Source organism: Chrysochloris asiatica, unplaced genomic scaffold, assembly GCF_000296735.1.
Source record: "Chrysochloris asiatica unplaced genomic scaffold, ChrAsi1.0 scaffold00051, whole genome shotgun sequence".
NCBI classification, from domain to species: domain Eukaryota; kingdom Metazoa; phylum Chordata; class Mammalia; order Afrosoricida; family Chrysochloridae; genus Chrysochloris; species Chrysochloris asiatica.
In genome coordinates, this window is record NW_006408569.1 from 15,466,940 (window position 1) to 15,471,820 (window position 4,881).

The following is a 4,881-nucleotide window of genomic DNA, read 5'->3' on the forward strand; positions in this document are numbered from 1 at the left end:
CATCTACAAAGAATAAGTTTTCAATTTTTCCCCATCTTTAAATCTTTTATTTCTTATTTTGTTTTCTGCTTAGTATAATGCTTAGTATAATTCCATAACTGATTTAAACATTTTTATTGCAGTGAATACGTGTAAGCTAAAATATTTGCCATTTTAGAACCATTTTCAAGTATACAGTTCAGTGACATTAATTATGTTCACTGCGCTGTGATGCCATCACTACTATGTCAATTCCCAGTGTTTTCCATCATCCTTAACAGAAGCTCAGTGCCTGAAGCTGTTTCTCCTTTCCTTACCCTCCCTCCTATCCCTAATAACCACTAATGAACTTTGGTCTGTATGCATTTGCTTATTCTAGATAGCTCATGTAAGCAGGATCATGCATTGTGTTTTTTTTCTGTACCTTTCCAAATATCTTTTTCTTTTTACCTTTTTATTGTGAATTTAGTGAAGATTTACAGAGCAGATCATCAGTTTTACATTCAACAAATCATACACTTCATTTCATCTGAATGATTACCATTCCTCCATGTAACATCACTTATTCCACTTCCACCCTGTGTTTCCTGTTTCTATCCCTCCTTCTGAACTTTTTCCTTGGGTAAATTGATCTCAAATGGTTGACCATTCTATGATGTGTATAACTCATTAGTGTTATGGTCCCTCCCTATAACATATCTATTGCTTGGCTGAAAATTGAACCATGGGGGCCACCCAGATCAGAAGGGTGGCCAAGGACTATAGTTTTGAGGTTCCACCAGTCTCCATCTGACCAGTAAGCCTGATCTTTTTTATGATTTTGCATTTTGTTCCACATTTTCTCCCATTCTATCCAGGACCTCCTAATGTGATCCCTTCTGAGCAGTTGGTAGTAGTAACAAGACACCATCTCGTTCTGGTTTCAGGGTAGTGGAAATTGATATTCACATGGTCCATTATTCCATTGAACTAATTGTTTCCTTCTTCAATTTTAATCACTCTTCTTTCCTCCAAACAGGGAGAGAGGCCAATGGCTGAACCTTAGAAGGATATTCATGAGTTTTTAAGATCACAGTCACTACTCAGCAAAGTAGTATGTAGAACATTGTCTTTGTGGACATTGATTTTTTTTTTCTTTCAATTTGAAACCCAAGAATGTGCTGGCAGAGAAAAATAAACTGCAAAGTTCTGTATGAGGCCCTCTAAAAATTAACTAAGAAAATGGATGTTTTTTTCTAATCAGATTTGGATGGTATCTTCTCCTTATTCTAAAAATGGCTACATATACAATCCCACAAAATACAATATATATATATTTTTTTTCTTGACTGCAAGAGATCCTTCTTTGTGATGCCTTCTGGTAACCAAATGATTGGGCAAAGCACGCAGCTGGACTTCATTTCTTCAGAGGCATTGGGATCCAGTGCAGCAGGGCTGGTCTCCATAAATTTGGGAGAGTAATGGGTGGAATCAGGGTTCAGGGGGCTGGTGGCAGCACTGTACATTATGCTTGGCATGACAGTCATGACTTCAGCTATCTTCTGGTTTAGGTCCTTGATTTCCTGGTCTTTCTGAAGGATCTATCCTTGGGCAATCTTGAGTTGCCACTTTGCATCCCAAGTGCGGAGAACAGATCTAGTTTGATTCTGGTCCCTGGGCTTAGGCCTTTCTCCAGGTGCTGCATTTTATTTTGCAAGGCTGAAAGGGCTGACATTAACACTTCAGTGTCCTTCTCATTTTCCTTATACTTCCAAAGCTCCTGAACTTTCAGTTCTAGTTCTCTGAGCTGGTCTTCTTTCACCTTCACGTCCATGGTTAGCTTCTTGCCCTCTGCTTCTAGTTCTCCAATGTGATTTTGTAAGGTCTCATGGCACTCTCCCCAAGTTGTAGCAGCAAATGCAACAGCCTGAGCAGCAGTGACTACTTTTGGCTTCTTCCTTTTTGTCTCCTCCATAAGCTGCTTTTCTACAAAGCTCCGTGCTTCCTGCTCAACTTTTAATTTTTCTCCAACTGGTTGATATTCTGCTTGTCTTTTTGCTTCATTTGTATAGCGTTATGTAACTTGTTTGGCAGCAGCCCGTTCTCTTGCCATTTCTGTGTGGATCCCTCATTAGGTATGTGAGAGGGAGCTGATCTGAATGCAGAGCTCTTGATCCACTTGCTTGCTGGTCTGTAGGTCAGCCTTTAACTTTTTAATGTATTGTTCCAGCCTTACCAGTGCATATGGTTTACTTAGCTGGTTATTAGGGATACAGTTTTCTATTAAGTCCTTGTATGTACTTGGGCTCTTGCTTGTGCACTTCTGCTTCTTCTCATTTTTACTAGATGAGGAAGGGATGCTTCCATTTGTGGCACTGTGACTTCAAGGTGAGGAATTCACAACTCCACTGACATTTTTTGTGATTTTTTTTTAGGAAACAATGCGTGAGTCTTCTTTCAAGAGATTTTCTGTACTTTCTGATCATTATTTAATCTTTTACTATTGATATGCTTCTCTATATACTCTATCTCTTGTATTTTAGAGTCTACACATTGTAGAATACTATTGTTATTTATTCCAAGGTTGTGTTTTCTTTTGGCTTCCTTGTCCTTATCTTTCCCCTTTTTTTCTGTATTCTATCTCTGGCAACGTTGTGGAGAGATTTTTCTGCCTGGGATACCTCCATTGTGGTGTACTGTTATTATTAATGCTGTGGAGTCAATTCTGACTCATAGAAATGACTCTGTATAGGGTTTCCAAAGAGTAGCTGGTGGGTTTTTGAACTGCCAACCTTTTGGTTAGCAGTGCAGTGCTGATCCTACAGTGCCACACCAGGATTCCATTGTGGCAAATAAGGATAGAGAATCATATCAGGTAATCCTTTGGCTGCTTCCTCAGCTTCTTTTTCTTGCTTTTGTAGCATCTGCTGTTTTGGAGGGAGTGCTTGATAAAGAAGCTGCATGTAAAATTCATTCACTTTTTGCACTTCCTTATCTGCATTTTGTAGCTTACATAATTTTTGAAGCCAACGCCCAAAGTCACCACAGGGTACCCGATGCAGTGAGCAGTAAGTAAATGGATAACAAAGGTCTATGATTAAAATTTTCAGCTTTTTAAATCTAATTGCTGCTTCAATATACACCAAGAGTATCCAGAGGGACACCATAGGAAAACACACTTCCCTTTCTTTGTGCAAGACATACTGAACCCATACATATGTGCTAGCAGCAATAAGAAAAAAAGCCATTGTGTGAGGATGAACAGCAGGCATTTTATTATATTAGAAGTGAATGCTACACAAACTACAAACACTGAGAAGGTCAGTCCCTGGTATCGGAAGTAATCATTGACATTTTTTATGAAGAGCCAGAATGGCCATAGGTAGCCAAATCTGAACTCCAGGACAAAATCTGCCAGAAGGACAAGTACCCACACTGCCAGGAATCCAGGTATAAAAATGTACTGAGACAGGAATTTTTGCTTTGGTCATAAACACGGCCCTCATTCTGGAGAACTCAAGGGAGTCCTCACTGCTGTAGATGCCCTCAGTCATCCAGTTCTACTTCAGGGGATGGCAGAGCTTACTGCAGTTGGCAGTCTGTCACTTCATGGGCTGGATAGACTCTACACCCCTGGGGCCAGTCACACAGACATGGAACCAGCACAGGGTGGGGGTGAGGGGAATGAGAAAGGGGGCAGGGCTCAGAGCCTCCTCCGCCTTTGGAAACAAAGGGAAAAAAGTCCATTGATTTTTTTTTTTTTTTTTTTTTAAGTTTTTACTGTGGGGGAACACCAGTTTTACACTTATCATTTCATTGCAATGATTACAATCTCCTCCGTGTATCATCATTCAACAGTATTTGCTTCTATTCCCTCTGTTTTCCTTTTGTGTGTGTGTGTGGAGGGGGAAGGGGGATATACACAAAAGCATTCAGGAATATATAATCATTTAGACAACCAAAGGGCACATTCTGTAAGCCTGCCTTCTGGCCACCAGCTCTCAGTCCCTCTCTTTCCATGAGTCTAGAGTCCTCAGCTGCTCTCTCTCTCCATGTCCTCATCTCTGCCTCCATCTCTGGGGTCGCTGCATCTCCATTGCTCTTCTCCATTGATGGTCCTAGGGTCCTCTGTTCCTGGACTCTAAGATTAACTACCCCCTCCTTTTTGTTACAAAACTTCTACCTTTACAATTGTGACAGTCGCAATTCGTCATGATAATAATTATTCACTATTGAATCATAAGAATCTTATCACCATCACTGATTGATTTTTAATGTTCATTCAGATTTACATTCTTGGGATAAATTCAACTTAGGCATGATGTATTACCCCTTATATATATATTGCTAAATTCAGTTTGGAGTCCTGGTGTGGCACCATAGGATAAACACTGGACTGTTAACTACAAGATCATAGGTTCAAACCCACTAGCCGATCTTCGGAAACCCTATGTTGTTACTGTTGTTAAGTGTGGTTGGTTCTGACGCATAGCAACTCTGTATAGGGTTTTCAAGGTGTAGTTAGTGAGTTTGAACCGCTGACCTTGCAGTCCGTGCTTATCCTACAGCGCCACACCAGTATTCCTACACAGGGTAGCAATGAATCAGAATCATCTCTATGGTACTCAATAACAAATCCAGTTTGCTAACTTTCTGTCCAGGATTTTTGCAACAGTATTCACAATATACATTAACCTGTAGTTTTTCTTGAACTGCTTATTTTGGTTTGTTTATTTGTTTGTTTTGGTATCGAGGTTATGCTACATTCATAAAATAATTTGTGGAGGGCACCTCCTTTAAGTATTCTCTGGAAGATTTTACACAAATTGGAATGTTATCTTCATTGAATGTTTGGTAGAATTTACATGTGATGTCATCTGAACTTGTAGCTTTCTTATACATTTTTAAAACTGATTTCTTTCT

General features: G+C 39.7%; 1 pseudogene; it reads right to left on the reverse strand.

The window, feature by feature from the left end:
• LOC102825731 overlaps positions 1–3,569 on the reverse strand; it is an 8,772-nt pseudogene extending 5,203 nt beyond the window's left edge.
• Between the last annotated feature and the right edge of the window lie 1,312 nt (positions 3,570–4,881).